Source organism: Mixophyes fleayi, chromosome 5 (genome assembly GCF_038048845.1).
Source record: "Mixophyes fleayi isolate aMixFle1 chromosome 5, aMixFle1.hap1, whole genome shotgun sequence".
Classification (NCBI taxonomy): Eukaryota; Metazoa; Chordata; class Amphibia; order Anura; family Limnodynastidae; genus Mixophyes; species Mixophyes fleayi.
The window spans coordinates 1,296,204-1,316,328 of NC_134406.1; the positions used below are offsets into that span (position 1 = coordinate 1,296,204).

At 43.5% G+C, this 20,125-nt stretch overlaps 1 protein-coding gene and 1 long non-coding RNA gene across 8 annotated transcripts in view; one reads left to right on the forward strand and one right to left on the reverse strand.

Annotated features, from left to right (window-relative positions):
• The window catches only part of PLEC (plectin), a 239,186-nt gene that overhangs the window by 97,287 nt on the left and 121,774 nt on the right, over positions 1-20,125 (forward strand). The gene's annotated exons all lie outside the window — the stretch shown is intronic.
• LOC142158001 (uncharacterized) overlaps positions 1-20,125 on the reverse strand; it is a 216,641-nt gene that overhangs the window by 16,332 nt on the left and 180,184 nt on the right. Inside the window, exon 4 of the long non-coding RNA XR_012692705.1 lies at positions 4,843-4,962. This is a non-coding gene — a long non-coding RNA (uncharacterized LOC142158001). The remainder of the gene's footprint in view (positions 1-4,842; positions 4,963-20,125) is intronic.

Genomic DNA, 20,125 nt, shown 5'->3' on the forward strand with positions numbered 1-20,125 from the left:
TGAATGACGGACAGCTCCCCTGAATGACAGCTCTCGTGAATGACGGACAGCTCTCGTGAATGACGGGACAGCTCTCCTTCTGAATGACAGACGGCTCCCCTTGTGAATGACGGACGGCTCCCCTTGTGAATGACGGACAGCTCCCCTGAGTGACGGACAGCTCCCCTTGTGAATGACGTACAGCTCCCCTTGTGAATGACGGACAGCTCCCCTTGTGAATGACGGACAGCTCTCCTTCTGAATGACGGACGGCTCCCCTTGTGAATGACGGACGGCTCCCCTTGTGAATGACGGACAGCTCTCCTTCTGAATGACGGACAGCTCCCCTTGTGAATGACGGATAGCTCCCCTGAATGACAGCTCTCGTGAATGACGGACAGCTCTCGTGAATGACAGGACAGCTCTCCTTCTGAATGACGGGACAGCTCTCCTTCTGAATGACGGACGGCTCCCCTTGTGAATGACGGACGGCTCCCCTTGTGAATGACGGACAGCTCCCCTGAATGACAGCTCTCGTGAATGACGGACAGCTCTCGTGAATGACGGACAGCTCTCCTTCTGAATGACAGACGGCTCCCCTTGTGAATGACGGACAGCTGCCCTTGTGAATGACGGACAGCTCTCCTTCTGAATGACGGATGGCTCCCCTTCTGAATGACGGACGGCTCCCCTTGTGAATGACGGACGGCTCCCCTTGTGAATGACGGACGGCTCCCCTTGTGAATGACGGACGGCTCCCCTTGTGAATGACGGACGGCTCCCCTTGTGAATGACGGACGGCTCCCCTTGTGAATGACGGACAGCTCCCCTTGTGAATGACGGACAGCTCTCCTTCTGAATGACGGACGGCTCCCCTTGTGAATGACGGATAGCTCCCCTGAATGACAGCTCTCGTGAATGACGGACAGCTCTCGTGAATGACGGGACAGCTCCCCTTGCGAATGACGGACAGCTCCCCTGAATGACAGCTCTCGTGAATGACGGACAGCTCTCCTGAATGACAGGACAGCTCTCCTTCTGAATGACGGGACAGCTCTCCTTCTGAATGACGGGACAGCTCTCCTTCTGAATGACGGACAGCTCTCCTTCTGAATGACGGGCGGCTCCCCTTGTGAATGACGGACAGCTCCCCTTGTGAATGACGGACAGCTCCCCTTGTGAATGACGGACAGTTCTGATGATGACTGAGTGATTGACAGATCAGCTGCTGCACCCTGTACTGTACTGACCAAATACATTGGTAGTTTTATTGCTCCACCTCATAGTAAGTTCTGGCCATATATTTGTGCAGAATAGAGAGGGAAAGAGCACAATAGTGTAGTATTATACAAGCTCCCAGGGATGAATATGTTTACAGTAGAAATTGTTTCAACCAGCTTCTCTGTTTAATGTTGGCAATGGGAATTCAAAAGTGACTGAAACTTCTACAAATTGATCCAAAAAAACTGAGAAAATGTATTAATCAGGTGTTATTAATGTCAGGTGCTTCAGCTGAGCTAATGCCCAAATCCTGCTGGTATCTCAGCCAGGTGGACACTGCCCTCTGTCCCCCTGGTAGTGCCAACATTAAACAGATAAACTAAATTAATTGCTATTTAATGTAAACATGTAATCACTGAGAGTTTCTTTCAGTATACAACACTACACTATTGTGTTGCTGATTTTTGGCATTTAATGTGTATATAATTGAGGTTGTGACACTAGTGCAGCCGTGTGTGACTGCCCCCAGTGGTGAACGCTGGTACTCCCCCTGCATAGGGGGAGTACCACTTGGACCATAAGAGAAAATCTCCAGGTGTCCTGTGAGTACTAATCCAAATCTGCCAGAGTCTACACTCTGGAGCAGTAACCAGCTATATCTATGTCCACAACTGCGTATCCTGCGACACAGTGTTTCCATCAGAAAGAGCCGCTGCGGGGTATAGTGACATAGAAGGAATACAAGGACTAAATCCCAGGATGTTCCTCAGATATTTCCTCCAGTCTCCCGACAGCTCGTGTTGCCGTAATAATGGTCCTGCAAACTCTAAAAGTGAAATCATGAAAACATGCTCATGTGTGATATACATGAGGGGATACTGAGAACATCTCTGGTGTCTGCGCGGACATTATTATAATATTACACAAGTCGTCATTCATAGTTAAAAAAAATCTGTAAAATGATAATTTCTTGTTTCCAGCTCCTTACATGAGATTTTGTTCGTTATTGTGTTTGTCAGTTTATTTGTTATTTTCTTTTATTCCTAATACAAACCCCCGTAATCATCATCATTTATTTATATAGCGCCACTAATTCCGCAGCGCTGAACAGAGAACTCATTCACATCAGTCCCTGCCCCATTGGAGCTTACAGTCTAAATTCCCTAATATACATATACAGAGACTAGGGTCAATTTCTTAGCAGCCAATTAACCTACCAGTTTATTTTTGGAGTGTGGGAAAAAACTGTAGCACCCGGAGGAAACCCACGCAAACACGGGGAGAACATACATACTTCTAACAGATAAGGCCATGGTCGAGAATTGATCTCATAACCCCAGCATTGTGAGGCAGAAGTGCTAATCACTAAGCCACCTCTAGCACTGATGGAGCTTCTTTCTGGATGCTGGTACATGAACGTAGGAATGTCATTCTTGGTTGCGTTGTGCGTGCCATTATTACAGGACGGGACCCTCCAGATATAAGACACTTGGGAGCAATGTTTCCACTGTTGGAATGTAAATCACACTGATCAGGGAATAACGTTCAGACCAGAGGAAAATTTGTTTAAACAGTTTCCATATATATCGTGATGGGAAGAATCTGCTCTGAGGATGCTGCAGGCAGCGGGATCACTGATCCCAGCTGTTATCGGCGTCTGTCTGTTGTTCACACGGGGAGGGATGTAGAGTGTAGGAGATCAAGAGTGCAGTCATGACCGCTAGTTTGTCCGGATGGAAAAAATTGGGTAAAACTGTCCTCTCCATGAGGTCTTTCTTTGTCTATCGTACCTTGTATTGTGGTGTGACACCAGATATCAACAACACGCTTTTTGGATAATCTTCCCGCTTGAATTGAGGCTTTTCTGACAAACAATGGCGGACCCAGTTACCTGGATTATTTGAGGTGAAGTGTAGAAGAACGAGGACATCATGTGAGGGCCCAGGATCTCTCGTTTTGTCACCAGAAATTCAGGAGCTATTGTTCCAGGACTTGGTGAATAGAGGTGACTGGCAGCCATACAGTTTTAGGGTGCGGAGATAAAGGGGGCTATTGACGGAGGGCTTTTCTCAGGGCCCTGTGGAGCAGGCGTGGGCTGATTTATGAGGGGAATTATTTCAGTGTGAAAGGAGACACTGTTCTGGGAGAATCGCTGGTCTGTAAATCACTCACTGCAGGAATCTTTATTTAGGTCCTTCTTGTGAGAAAACCGCTCATTAAGACATCCTTGTTTGGCCAGGCTTGTTCCCTAATAATACCCCATCACCGGGGAGCAGCAGCTAAAATGTCTGTCACATATTGTAGGCACCTTAATTGTTGTCAGAACAGAGCTTTTTACTTGGTGTCATTTCACCCTTGCTGGATGCTGGGAACGTCCGTCCCATGTTCTGTGTCGCTGGCTATAAACTATTTCTCTATGTATAGCTAAGGTATAGTGTGTGTATGTATGTATGTGTGTGTATGTATGTATGTATGTATGTATGTATATGTATACATATATATATATATATATATATATATATATCAATACCAACAATCGGTGCGCACAAGTCCAATAATATGGATAATAATCTCAGCATGCTTTGCCGTGAACAGTCTTTGTTTCACTGTATTTCAAAACACCAGCAGGATGAAATCTGCGCGTCCTTCCCTTCTATCTCCCGATCTCCACGGGGGAATAACCAACACTCCTAAAACATCAAAAAAGAAGGGGCGCTTCCATGGTGTGTTATCCAAGTTAAAAGTTTTATTCCAAACAATAAAATTGCACGTACCAAATGGTACGATCACCTCTACGCGTTTCATCACTCAGGACTTCATCAGGAGGCGTGATGAAGTCCTGAGTGATGAAACGCGTAGAGGTGATCGTGAGGACTCTCTGATTTCGAGCTGCTTCAGATAGAGCCGTTCGTATGTGGATATCAGAATCGAGCTGTTATATTATCTATGCCTGAATATTTTTACCATTTGGTACGTGCAATTTTATTGTTTGGAATAAAACTTTTAACTTGGATAACACACCATGGAAGCGCCCCTTCTTTTTTGATGTTTTAGATATATATATATATATATATATATATATATATATAAAAAGATGGAAGAGGAGGCGCACAATAGTGTAGTACAGTATATTATATTAGTATACACAGCTCTGCCCATGGCTGTTTCCGGTCTGCAATATAAATCATTATTTGCTACCTACGTGGAATGTCTTTCTGAGGAGTTTCCCTCGTTTGGTATTAAATGTTTAGCTAAATACACAAGTTACTAAGTTACTCTGCTCAGAGTCTGCAGCTTCCTCGTATGATGTGTATTCCTCGGAGCCCCTCCAGAGGGCGCCAGCACACTACAAGTGTGAGTGTGCCTTGTGTCTGGTATACTGTAGCACCATGTGTCTGCCTGGTGCTCAGCATGATTATACTGTGGTAATTATAGTTCTGTAATAAGAGGTGAGTGATGTCATCTGTTATTACTAGATACATATGACATCACCGCTGTTATATAAAAGTCAGAATATGAGAGAAGAGTGATACTAGAATTATCAGCATTACCCAGGATCACTTGGAGAGTATCAGATAAAATAAGTTACAGCAACATTTGGGTCTTTCGACCTGAGGCCACTTTTCTTTTGCTTGTTCTAACCTTGGCGTTCTGCAACGGCCCCCGGTCAGTTGTTTAGGATTATGACCCAACAATGCAGGGTACTGGTGCCAATCTGTGGTCCTCATTGGCCCATGTGTTCCTGGAATGTGTATTACTCTCCTGCAATATATAGAAGTACAAGGATTAAGTATGTGGATGAGACGAGTGAGTGATCTTATAACAGGCGATGATAATATTACGTCCAGGACCCTTGGTTTGGGCAATGGCAAGTGCAAGATTTAGCTCTCTATAAACACTTAATAAAGTCTTTATCAGCTTCCACATGAGGATAGTCAACCTCCCCTGTACTTAGCTGGGTACTAAGTCTGGTCCTGCTTTGGAGGTCTTCCCACTTCTACAAGGACACCCCGGAGTGACGGAGGCAGCTGGGACTCTCCGCATACATTAGCCATTGAGGGAATGTCCCCAACCTCTGTCCTTGCTACAAAAATATATAACACCTCCCTAAACAGAAACCAGATAATGTTGACATCATCCAGATAATATCAGTTAGACTACAGCAGGGTTCCTACTTATCACTAATTATATATTTCGTTCTCCCCAATCCCCACACTAGTCTCTACAGGGGTACAGAAAAACATTTCTCTATGCCCCCCAATATCCTAGGTCACCCCATTCTGACATAATTGTATTGGGCTGGGCACTCACTACAGGGTTTTTAGCCGATTATCAGGCCAATCACATATTGGGCTGAACACATTAGTGTCTACACTCCAACAATGAACGAGTATCGTTCCAAAGCTCATCGTATCATTTCATTTGAATGTTAAACTGAAGTAAAAAATCTTGTTCTATGATGGAACAATGTTGTTCCAGTTCTGCAGTGTCTGCACCCAGGACCGGCAGTGTCCATAGATCTCTATGCAGTGAGCAGAGTCATCATCTATTCAGACGATGGTTATGACAAATGAAGAGCACACATCTGACGGTAACACGTGTGTAACATGTGTATAGTGTGTACACAGGAATCAGAGTTTTTGTTATTGTTTTGTATATCTAGTGAACAGGGGCTGTATATAGAGCAGTACTGAGTATACATAGTGTACAGGGGCTGTATATGGAGCTGTATAGAGCAGTACTGAGTGTACAGGGGCTGTATACGGAGCTGTATAGAGCAGTACAGAGTATACAGAGTGTACAGCTGCTGTATATGGAGCTGTATAGAGCAGTACTGAGTGTACAGGGGCTGTATAGAGCAGTACTGAGTGTACATGGGCTGTATATGGAGCTGTATAGAGCAGTACTGAGTATACAGAGTGTACAGCTGCTGTATATGGAGCTGTATAGAGCAGTACTGAGTATATAGAGTGCACAGGGGCTGTATATAGAGCAGTACTGAGTATACATAGTGTACAGGGGCTGTATATGGAGCTGTATAGAGCAGTACTGAGTATACAGAGTGTACAGGGGCTGTATATGGAGCTGTATAGAGCAGTTCTGAGTATATAGAGTGCACAGGGGCTGTATATAGAGTAGTACTGAGTATACATAGTGTACAGGGGCTGTATATCGAGCAGTACTGAGTATACAGAGTGTACAGGGGCTGTATATAGAGCAGTATTGAGTATGCAGAGTGCACAGGGGCTGTATATGGAGCTGTATAGAGCAGTACAGAGTGCATAGGTGCTGTATATGGAGCTGTATAGAGCAGTACTGAGTATACATAGTGTACAGGGGCTGTATATGGAGCTGTATAGAGCAGTACTGAGTATACATAGTATATAGGGGCTGTATATGGAGCTGTATAGAGCAGTACAGAGTGTACAGGTGCTGTATATGGAGCTGTATAGAGCAGTACTGAGTATACATAGTGTACAGGGGCTGTATATGGAGCTGTATAGAGCAGTCCTGAGTATGCAGAGTGTACAGGGGCTGTATATGGAGCTGTACTGAGTATACAGAGTGCACAGGGGCTGTATATGGAGCTGTATAGAGCAGTCCTGAGTATACATAGTGTGCAGGGGCTGTATATAGAGCTGTATAGAGCAGTCCTGAGTATACAGAGTGCGCAGGGGCTGTATATGGAGCTGTATAGAGCAGTACTGAGTATATAGAGTGTACAGGGGTTGTATATGGAGCTGTATAGAGCAGTACTGAGTATACATAGTGTACAGGGGCTGTATATGGAGCTGTATAGAGCAGTAATGAGTATACATAGTGTACAGGGGCTGTATATGGAGCTGTATAGAGCAGTACTGAGTATACAGAGTGTACAGGGGCTGTATATAGAGCAGTACTGAGTATACAGAGTGTACAGGGGCTGTATATGGAGCTGTATAGAACAGTACTGAGTATACAGAGTGTACAGGGGCTGTATATAGAGCAGTACAGAGTGTACAGGGGCTGTATATGGAGCTGTATAGAGCAGTACTGAGTATACAGAGTGCACAGGCTCTGTATATAGAGCAGTACTGAGTATACAGAGTGTACAGGGGCTGTATATGGAGCTGTATAGAGCAGTCCTGAGTATACAGAGTGCACGGGGGCTGTATAGAGCAGTACTGAGTATACAGAGTGTACATGGGCTGCATATGGAGCTGTATAGAGCAGTACTGAGTATACAGGGGCTTTATACGGAGCTGTATAGAGCAGTCCTGAGTATACAGAGTGTGCAGGGGCTGTATATGGAGCTTTATAGAGCAGTACTGAATATATAGAGTGCACAGGGGCTGTATATGGAGCTGTATACAGCAGTACTGAGTATACAGAGTGCACAGGGGCTGTATAGAGAGCAGTACTGAGTATACATAGTGTGCAGGGGCTGTATATGGAGCTGTATAGAGCAGTACTGAGTATACAGGGTGTACGGGGCTGTATATGGAGCTGTATAGAGCAGTACTGAGTGTTTATAGTGTACATGGGCTTTATATAGAGCAGTACTGAGTATACAGAGTGTACAGGGGCTGTATATGGAGCTGTATAGAGTAGTACTGAGTATACAGAGTGTGCAGGGGCTGTATATGGAGCTGTATAGAGCAGTACTGAGTATATAGAGTGCACATGGGCTGTATATGGAGCTGTATAGAGCAGTACTGAGTATACAGAGTGTACATGGGCTGTATATAGAGCAGTACTGAGTATACAAAGTGTACAGGGGCTGTATATGGAGCTGTATAGAGCAGTACTGAGTATACAGAGTGTACATGGGCTGTATATAGAGCAGTACAGAGTGTACAGGGGCTGTATATGGAGCTGTATACAGCAGTACCGAGTATACAGAGTGTACAGGGGCTGCATATGGAGCTGTATAGAGCAGTACTGAGTATACAGAGTGTACAGGGGCTGTATATGGAGCTGTATAGAGCAGTACTGAGTATACATAGTGTGCAGGGGCCGTATATAGAGCTGTATAGAGCAGTACTGAGTGTTTATAGTGTACATGGGCTTTATATAGAGCAGTACTGAGTATAAAGAGTGCACAGGGGCTGTATATAGAGCAGTACTGAGTATACAGAGTGTACAGGGGCTGTTTATGGAGCTGTATAGAGCAGTACTGAGTATACATAGTGTGCAGGGGCCGTATATAGAGCTGTATAGAGCAGTACTGAGTATACATAGTGTGCAGGGGATGTATATGGAGCTGTATAGAGCAGTACTGAGTATGCAGAGTGTACGGGGCTGTATATGGAGCTGTATAGAGCAGTACTGAGTATACAGAGTTGACATGGGCTGTATATAGAGCAGTACTGAGTATACAGAGTGTACAGGGGCTGTATATGGAGCTGTATAGAGCAGTACTGAGTATACAGAGTGTACAGGGGCTGTATATGGAGCTGTATAGAGCAGTACTGAGTATACATGGGCTGTATATGGCATTGTATAGAGCAGTACTGAGTATACAGAGTGCACAAGGGCTGTATATAGAGCAGTACTGTGTATACAGAGTGTACAGGGGCTGTATATGGAGCTTTATAGAGCAGTACTGAGTATACAGAGTGTACAGGGGCTGTATATAGAGCAGTACTGAGTATACAGAGTGTACAGCTGCTGTATATGGAGCTGTATAGAGCAGTACTGAGTATACAGAGTGCACAAGGGCTGTATATAGAGCAGTACTGTGTATACAGAGTGTACAGGGGCTGTATATGGAGTTGTATAGAGCAGTACTGAGTATACAGAGTGTACAGGGGCTGTATATAGAGCAGTACTGAGTATACAGAGTGTACAGGGGCTGTATATAGAGCAGTACTGAGTATACAGAGTGTACAGCTGCTGTATATGGAGCTGTATAGAGCAGTACTGAGTATACAGAGTGTACAGGGGCTGTATATAGAGCAGTACTGAGTATACAGAGTGTACAGCGGCTGTATATAGAGCAGTATTGAGTATACAGAGTGTACAGGGGCTGTATATAGAGCAGTACTGAGTATACAGAGTGTACAGCGGCTGTATATGGAGCTTTATAGAGCAGTACTGAGTATACAGAGTGTACAGGGGCTGTATATAGAGCAGTACTGAGTATACAGAGTGTACAGGGGCTGTATATGGAGCTTTATAGAGCAGTACTGAGTATACAGAGTGTACAGGGGCTGTATATAGAGCAGTACTGAGTATACAGAGTGTACAGCGGCTGTATAATCCTTGCATGAGTTAATGTCTGATCAGGATGTGCCAGTGACTCATTACTTTTATTTGATCTGGGCGTTGCTTCTCTTTAGGTAAATAGATCTCTTGTTTCAGCCATATGGTATAAAATTGTGTCTGATCCCTACTGTAGTGTGCTATGTAATACTTTCTATATATAGTGTTATAGTGAGGGAGTTAATGTCGCTGTGTCTCACTATTACGCTTCTTCCTGTTCTAGACCCTGTTTCCATGGTGACAGTGTAAATATTATGATATAGAGGTTTTATTGTCCTGTCCTTGTTCCTCCTTCTCCTACATCCATATGTGCAACACTTAGGAATGTTCCCGGAATTCTGCATTTTCCACCTTTGCTGTCACTTATTCCGTCTGACAGTTACTGGAGGAGACTTTGGAATACTTTGCTGCAATAAATGGTCCTGAAGCATTTTCTTACTTTAATGTACAGGTGTGACAGGGTCCAAATGTCCACAGTATTTACATCTTGGCCAGTTACATTCAGCAGCTATAAACATTTTTTTAACTTTTTAAAGAAACATAAACAAATAAAATGTTTTTCACATTTTTTTTCTAACATCATGAAATCCAAAATAAATTTATTCTGGATTTTTTTACCAATGATCACATATTACTCTGTAACGTCTAATAATAAAACAAAACGCTATTTTTCAATTAATTACCAACCAAGAACTGACAGTAATTTATTACATAGGTATTCACCTGTTTTGCTATATTACAGTTGGCTTCAGATGTTCTATAATTAATGGTTGGAGTCCAACTGTGTACAATTGATGTTGAAATCGATTTCAGAATAAAAGAAACCTATTCATGAGAGAGGATCTGGAGTTATTTATTTAATTTCCAAACAAGAGCTTCATCAAGAAGACCAAAGAACATTCAGTGCTAATCTGAGACGTGGTTTTTGAAAAGATCCAATGAGGGGAAGGCGTCAAAGGCTTTGTTTGAAGTACATCACAAAACACATCTTCTGTGCCAACAGGGAACTTGTCACAGAGTCCACCAAGAGGCTGATGATACAGTTGTCCATGACAGAGGTGGGAGAAACTGTTAATGGGGGAATAATACCCCGGGCACTTCATAAAACCACACTTTATGGGTGGGTGGGTAAAAGAAAACCATTGTTGGAGAAAACTCGCAAGAAAACCCACCTAGAGTCTGCAGATATCAGGTGTGAGACCCTCATACTAAGAAGAGTCTATTGTCTCATGAGACCAAGATTGACCTCAACACTCGATGCATCATTGAAGAACACGATCCCTACAGTGAAGGGACCATATTCTATGTGGGATCTTCTCTGATCCAGGATTGGAAACATTTTGAACCTAGAGGGCAGGTTGGATGGAGAGAGATACAGACAAATCTTGGAGGAAAACCTGCTATAGTCTGTACGAGAGTTGGGAGATTTATATTCCATCTGGACAATGCTCACAGCAAACGCCACATTGCTGGGGCTTAAATATAATAAAACCAGTGTCCTGGAGGGGCCTAGTTAGAGCCCAGACCCTCAAACCCATCCAATCCTTCCCCATCCATCCACTTGGGCAAAGTTGGTAGAGACCCAAACGTACTAACAGCTGTAATTGTGGCTGTAGGAGCTTATACCAAGTATTAAACCTATGGGGGTTACAAATATCTGGGATAAGAACAAGTCTGTTACTACCAAATAGATAAGTCTTGGTTTGTAGACTATGCGGGAGGTGTTCAGTAGATGTTAAGGACGCCCTACGTCCGTAAATACAACCTGCAGACAGGTCAGACCAGCTTCTCGATGGCATTGGTTCACACATCATAATGTAAAGAATAATATTATATACTGTGTGTATTGTATCCATCTATCAGATATATGCGTGGGAATTTAAGGTGACTGCTCTAATTGATATTCTTGTTTGTATTTCCAGAGGGCAACTAGATGAGTTTAATAAGCAAAATATACAGTTTCCGGGCGTTCCTCACCCATATCTGCAGTTATATCAGTGAGGGAACAGTTACTACACGCCCTGGGGGATGTTCATAGCAGCCCAATATCTACACGATCTATGGCTTCATACACAGGTGTCTTTGTGTTAACCCTTCCCAGGGAGTACACAGAGCGTCTGAAGAACAGGGAACTTGGTTTGGGTACATGGAGAATGAGGGTTATCTTCATGGGACCCCGTCCTCCATCTTGTTACCATGCTGGGACGGGTGCCGGGTAAACCCAGCAGGATTCTGCCACTTGCACACATGCTGCTTCTGTGTATATATATTTACACATCACAAGCTGAGAGGAACGGTTTAATTGTTACAGCTGCTGCTGTCACTGTGCGGTCCAGCCGGTTATATTAATATATTATCCCGGTATCACTGGGGTAACTCTGCTCATTGCTGGTCCCTCTCCCTCTCTCTGGGTGTGAGGTATGGATGTGTGAGGTATAGATGTGTGAGGTATAGATGTGTGAGGTACAGATGTGTGACGTATAGATGTGTGAGGTATAGATGTGTGAGGTACAGATGTGTGACGTATAGATGTGTGACGTATAGATGGTGACGTATAGATGTGTGAGGTACAGATGTGTGAGGTACAGATGTGTGAGGTATAGATGTGTGAGGTATAGATGTGTGAGGTACAGATGTGTGAGGTACAGATGTGTGAGGTACAGATGTGTGAGGTACAGATGTGTGAGGTATAGATGTGTGACGTATAGATGTGTGAGGTACAGATGTGTGAGGTATAGATGTGTGAGGTACAGATGTGTGAGGTACAGATGTGTGAGGTATAGATGTGTGAGGTATAGATGTGTGAGGTATAGATGTGTGAGGTATAGATGTGTGAGGTATAGATGTGTGAGGTATAGATGTGTGACGTATAGATGTGTGAGGTATAGATGTGTGAGGTATAGATGTGTGACGTATAGATGTGTGAGGTATAGATGTGTGAGGTATAGATGTGTGAGGTATAGATGTGTGAGGTATAGATGTGTGAGGTATAGATGTGTGACGTATAGATGTGTGACGTATAGATGTGTGAGGTATAGATGTGTGAGGTATAGATGTGTGACGTATAGATGTGTGAGGTATAGATGTGTGAGGTATAGATGTGTGAGGTATAGATGTGTGACGTATAGATGTGTGACCGTATAGATGTGTGACGGTATAGATGTGTGAGGTATAGATGTGTGAGGTATAGATGTGTGAGGTATAGATGTGTGAGGTATAGATGTGTGAGGTATAGATGTGTGAGGTATAGATGTGTGAGGTATAGATGTGTGACGTATAGATGTGTGAGGTATAGATGTGTGAGGTATAGATGTGTGACGTATAGATGTGTGAGGTATAGATGTGTGACGTATAGATGTGTGAGGTATAGATGTGTGAGGTATAGATGTGTGAGGTATAGATGTGTGACGTATAGATGTGTGACGTATAGATGTGTGACGTATAGATGTGTGAGGTATAGATGTGTGAGGTATAGATGTGTGAGGTATAGATGTGTGAGGTACAGATGTGTGATGTATAGATGTGTGAGGTATAGATGTGTGACGTATAGATGTGTGACGTATAGATGTGTGAGGTACAGATGTGTGAGGTATAGATGTGTGAGGTACAGATGTTGTGATGTATAGATGTGTGAGGTATAGATGTGTGAGGTATAGATGTGTGAGGTACAGATGTGTGAGGTATAGATGTGTGAGGTATAGATGTGTGAGGTACAGATGTGTGAGGTATAGATGTGTGAGGTATAGATGTGTGAGGTACAGATGTGTGAGGTATAGATGTGTGAGGTATAGATGTGTGAGGTATAGATGTGTGAGGTATAGATGTGTGAGGTATAGATGTGTGACGTATAGATGTGTGAGGTATAGATGTGTGAGGTATAGATGTGTGAGGTATAGATGTGTGACGTACAGATGTGTGACGTACAGATGTGTGAGGTATAGATGTGTGAGGTACAGATGTGTGAGGTATAGATGTGTGAGGTATAGATGTGTGATGTATAGATGTGTGAGGTATAGATGTGTGACGTACAGATGTTGTGAGGTATAGATGTGTGAGGTATAGATGTGTGAGGTATAGATGTGTGAGGTATAGATGTGTGACGTATAGATGTGTGAGGTATAGATGTGTGAGGTATAGATGTGTGAGGTACAGATGTGTGACGTATAGATGTGTGACGTACAGATGTGTGACGTACAGATGTGTGAGGTATAGATGTGTGAGGTATAGATGTGTGAGGTATAGATGTGTGAGGTATAGATGTGTGAGGTATAGATGTGTGAGGTATAGATGTGTGAGGTATAGATGTGTGAGGTATAGATGTGTGAGGTATAGATGTGTGAGGTATAGATGTGTGAGGTATAGATGTGTGACGTATAGATGTGTGACGTACAGATGTGTGACGTACAGATGTGTGAGGTATAGATGTGTGAGGTATAGATGTGTGAGGTATAGATGTGTGAGGTATAGATGTGTGAGGTATAGATGTGTGAGGTATAGATGTGTGAGGTACAGATGTGTGAGGTACAGATGTGTGACGTACAGATGTGTGACGTACAGATGTGTGACGTACAGATGTGTGAGGTATAGATGTGTGAGGTATAGATGTGTGAGGTATAGATGTGTGAGGTATAGATGTGTGAGGTATAGATGTGTGAGGTATAGATGTGTGAGGTATAGATGTGTGACGTATAGATGTGTGAGGTATAGATGTGTGAGGTATAGATGTGTGAGGTATAGATGTGTGATGTATAGATGTGTGAGGTACAGATGTGTGAGGTACAGATGTGTGACGTATAGATGTGTGACGTATAGATGTGTGAGGTATAGATGTGTGAGGTATAGATGTGTGAGGTATAGATGTGTGATGTATAGATGTGTGAGGTACAGATGTGTGAGGTATAGATGTGTGAGGTATAGATGTGTGAGGTATAGATGTGTGACGGTATAGATGTGTGAGGTATAGATGTGTGAGGTATAGATGTGTGATGTATAGATGTGTGAGGTATAGATGTGTGACGTATAGATGTGTGACGTATAGATGTGTGAGGTATAGATGTGTGACGTACAGATGTGTGAGGTACAGATGTGTGTCGTACAGATGTGTGAGGTATAGATGTGTGAGGTATAGATGTGTGAGGTATAGATGTGTGACGTATAGATGTGTGAGGTATAGATGTGTGAGGTATAGATGTGTGACGTATAGATGTGTGACGTATAGATGTGTGAGGTATAGATGTGTGAGGTATAGATGTGTGAGGTATAGATGTGTGACGTATAGATGTGTGAGGTACAGATGTGTGAGGTACAGATGTGTGACGTACAGATGTGTGAGGTATAGATGTGTGTCGTACAGATGTGTGAGGTATAGATGTGTGAGGTATAGATGTGTGACGTATAGATGTGTGAGGTATAGATGTGTGAGGTATAGATGTGTGACGTATAGATGTGTGACGTATAGATGTGTGAGGTATAGATGTGTGAGGTATAGATGTGTGACGTATAGATGTGTGAGGTACAGATGTGTGAGGTACAGATGTGTGACGTACAGATGTGTGAGGTATAGATGTGTGTCGTACAGATGTGTGAGGTATAGATGTGTGAGGTATAGATGTGTGACGTATAGATGTGTGACGTATAGATGTGTGACGTATAGATGTGTGACGTATAGATGTGTGAGGTATAGATGTGTGTCGTACAGATGTGTGAGGTACAGATGTGTGAGGTATAGATGTGTGACGTATAGATGTGTGACGTATAGATGTGTGACGTATAGATGTGTGAGGTATAGATGTGTGACGTATAGATGTGTGAGGTATAGATGTGTGATGTATAGATGTGTGAGGTATAGATGTGTGATGTATAGATGTGTGAGGTACAGATGTGTGAGGTACAGATGTGTGAGGTACAGATGTGTGAGGTACAGATGTGTGACGTACAGATGTGTGACGTACAGATGTGTGACGTACAGATGTGTGAGGTATAGATGTGTGAGGTATAGATGTGTGAGGTATAGATGTGTGACGTATAGATGTGTGACGTATAGATGTGTGACGTATAGATGTGTGACGTATAGATGTGTGACGTACAGATGTGTGAGGTACGGATGTGTGAGGTACGGATGTGTGAGGTATAGATGTGTGAGGTACAGATGTGTGAGGTATAGATGTGTGAGGTATAGATGTGTGAGGTATAGATGTGTGAGGTATAGATGTGTGAGGTATAGATGTGTGAGGTATAGATGTGTGAGGTACAGATGTGTGACGTATAGATGTGTGAGGTATAGATGTGTGAGGTATGGGTGTGTGATGTGAGGTATGGATAGATCAGTTGTATCTCACCCACCCTGGGTTTTGTGCTACAATTTGCATCCAATGTTTGCCGAGGTTCCAAGTTGTTTGAGGAAATATGTCTGTAATAAATCTTTATCTTTATAATGTTGGGAGACAATCACAATAATTTTATTCCTGCAGAGACCTGTATTACAGGAAAGGTTATGATATCATTATTATTATTATTAGATTACTTGGACGGTGCAGCATTTTATATGGAGACATGTAGCGAAAATTTAAGGAGAGAGCAAGATGCTGATAATCCTCAGATTATATCTGGCTGTGTATACGGTACTAGCTGTGTACCCTGCACTGTGCAGATTATATCTGGCTGTGTATACGGTACTAGCTGTGTACACTGCACTGTGCAGATTATATCTGCTGTGTATACGGTACTAGCTGTGTACACTGCACTGTGCAGATTATATCTGGCTGTGTATACGGTACTAGCTGTGTACCCTGCACTGTGCAGATTATATCTGGCTGTGTATACGGTACTAGCTGTGTACCCTGCACTGTGCAGATTATATCTGCTGTGTATACGGTACTAGCTGTGTACCCTGCACTGTGCAGATTATATCTGGCTCTGTATACGGTACTAGCTGAGTACACTGCACTGTGCAGATTATATCTGGCTGTGTATATGGTACTAGCTGTGTACACTGCACTGTGCAGATTATATCTGGCTGTGTATATGGTACTAGCTGTGTACACTGCACTGCGCAGATTATATCTGGCTGTGTATACGGTACTAGCTGTGTACCCTGCACTGTGCAGATTATATCTGGCTGTGTATATGGTACTAGCTGTGTACACTGCACTGTGCAGATTATATCTGGCTGTGTATATGGTATTAGCTGTGTACCCTGCACTGTGCAGATTATATCTGGCTCTGTATACGGTACTAGCTGTGTACCCTGCACTGTGCAGATTATATCTGGCTGTGTATACGGTACTAGCTGTGTACCCTGCACTGTGCAGATTATATCTGGCACTGTATACGGTACTAGCTGAGTACACTGCACTGTGCAGATTATATCTGGCTGTGTATATGGTACTAGCTGTGTACACTGCACTGCGCAGATTATATCTGGCTGTGTATACGGTACTAGCTGTGTACCCTGCACTGTGCAGATTATATCTGCTGTGTATACGGTACTAGCTGTGTACCCTGAACTGTGCAGATTATATTTGGCTGTGTATATGGTACTAGCTGTGTACCCTGCACTGTGCAGATTATATCTGGCTGTGTATACGGTACTAGCTGTGTACACTGCACTGTGCAGATTATATCTGCTGTGTATACGGTACTAGCTGTGTACCCTGCACTGTGCAGATTATATCTGCTGTGTATACGGTACTAGCTGTGTACCCTGCACTGTGCAGATTATCTCTGGCTCTGTATACGGTACTAGCTGTGTACACTGCACTGTGCAGATTATATCTGGCTGTGTATACGGTACTATCTGTGTACCCTGCACTGTGCAGATTATATCTGGCTGTGTATATGGTACTAGCTGTGTACACTGCACTGCGCAGATTATATCTGGCTGTGTATATGGTACTAGCTGAGTACACTGCACTGTGCAGATTATATCTGGCTGTGTATATGGTACTAGCTGTGTACACTGCACTGTGCAGATTATATCTGGCTGTGTATACGGTACTAGCTGTGTACACTGCACTGTGCAGATTATCTCTGGCTCTGTATACTGTACTAGCTGTGTACACTGCACTGCGCAGATTATATCTGGCTCTGTATACGGTACTAGCTGAGTACACTGCACTGTGCAGATTATATCTGGCTGTGTATATGGTACTAGCTGTGTACACTGCACTGTGCAGATTATATCTGGCTGTGTATATGGTACTAGCTGTGTACACTGCACTGCGCAGATTATATCTGGCTGTGTATACGGTACTAGCTGTGTACCCTGCACTGTGCAGATTATATCTGGCTGTGTATATGGTACTAGCTGTGTACACTGCACTGCGCAGATTATATCTGGCTGTGTATACGGTACTATCTGTGTACCCTGCACTGTGCAGAATATATCTGGCTGTGTATACGGTACTAGCTGTGTACACTGCACTGTGCAGATTATATCTGGCTGTGTATACGGTACTAGCTGTGTACACTGCACTGTGCAGATTATATCTGGCTGTGTATACGGTACTAGCTGTGTACACTGCACTGTGCAGATTATATCTGGCTGTGTATATGGTACTAGCTGTGTACACTGCACTGCGCAGATTATATCTGGCTGTGTATACAGTACTAGCTGTGTACCCTGGCCACCCTTGTGTACTGTGATGCTGAATATTTTCATGCTATGAACAACCACATGGACCGGCTTTAAATCTGCATATAATAAAACATATTTTCACAGCTCAGAGGAGGGAAATGTTAATGTGATCTGTAGATTATCACCCTGATTCAGAGTTAAAGTTTGTACATTTGCGTGATGTAAACATGTGTTTTGTTGTATTTATGTGCAGTTGTGTTTTTATTTAGTTACATGTATCTTGCACCTAGAGATGCTGATCAGGAATGTTTATACTAGAGCAGTACAGTAAAGGAGCAGGTTAATTACACCCCTTTATGATGGGATTCAGGAGGCGGGATGATGGGAGTTGAGGATTCAGGAGGCGAGATGATGGGAGTTGTTATAACAATGTTATAGTCAGTCAGTCTACATTTTACCTCAGGATATTATTTGAAGACTTGTGGGAAAAGCTCTCTTGTATCAGCATAAACATGTTCTCTGGATCTAATGCCTTTTTTATAGGCGTTTATACAGCTTATACCTCCCTACCCACCCTGCCGATCACCAGGATGAAGCTGATGTCTCACGGCTTTCACCTTTATACATTACTGTCCATAACAACCACTTCCCTTCCAGCATTGTAGGAGAGGTGTCACCGTACATAGCGGGGTTACATGGGGGCCCTGCTGGGATTGCGTGTCAGGTCACATGACTGTAAGCTCATGGGCAGATCCTGGTATGAGAGGCAATATCTGACACATGTGGCAGGATACACACCTGACACACAGCAATATATACTATAAAGAGGGAAGACTTCGGAATTGTAAACGGTAATCATTAACATAAACATTCAAATAACATATTCAAATGAGCACAGGGACTCCCACAATGGTAACACTCAGGTTAGTAAAAGTACGGGAGATAATAAATGGAAATAGAGAGTTAAAAGTGGAGTTGATGTCCTCTCACAGGTGAGACAATGTGAGCGTCCGTTCAGTGGGAACCAGAGATATCATTCAGCTGTCAGTCCCCTGTGTGTAGGTGATCGGTTCACTGTCATATATAAAGTCATCACAGTTACATATTACTTCTCCTTCAGGTACAGAGAAGAGTGTCCCATATTAAGACATTATTCCCATTATGGGGTCATGTCACAACTTGTCTGTTTCTTTTGGTGTTGAAAGGTCTCATAATTAAATCATTTAGTAAAGTGGTTCAGTCATTGCTTTCTGGACTGACCCTGCGCATCATGTAAAATGGATATAGAAGGCAGTTGTCACTTCTTGTCTTAAGAGCTTACAGTCTACACAATGGTTTGGGGGGAAGGAGAGGATGACATTCGTGTGTGACACAAGGGAACAGCTGCGGTGGTATTATTTTTATGTCACCTTCCGCAGTCTAGGAATATATGGATATATATAATCTGGTCATACGCCAGAGCTGTCATTTTAACTATTTGTGAGCACGTGTGACAGCGCTGTAAAGGGCACGTGTTGAGGTCTTTGGGCAGCTGCTGACTTAGTAATTTGGGAGGAGGAGGAAGGGGTATTGCGTTAATTTTAAACCACACTGCAGCAGTGGTTACATCAGTTTTCAGTGCTTATTCTTACGACCACCTCTGCTGGGCGGCGACTCCATGTCTGCAGTTGTGAAACTTGCTGCGTTCCCTCTAGATTTGATTAGTGTTTTTCCTTCTACTAATACACCAGCTTCTGATCTAACTCCTGCTGGGTCCACATGAGAGCAGAGGAGAAGTCAGAGGTCCCTCCATCCCAACATCCCTGCAGTGTGCCAGGCCTCGGTAATGAATGGGTGGGTTAGGAGGTTGGATTCCTGCCCCCTCCCTCCCTCTCTCTCTGCATGTATGACCAGAGGGGTGTGTAAGAGCCTGGCTCACTCTCTCCTCCTGTGCATGTAAAGACGGCTGTCTCTCTGGACTTTCAGCTGTCTCTCTACACTGTCCAGTCTCTCTCACACCCAGGAGGTGGAGTCACTAACACTAACCAGAGGCAAGTGAGGAGGGGGGAGAGGTAGAGAAGAGGGAGGGGAAGAAAAACTTTTTTGGTGTCTCGCTGCCCATTTTAA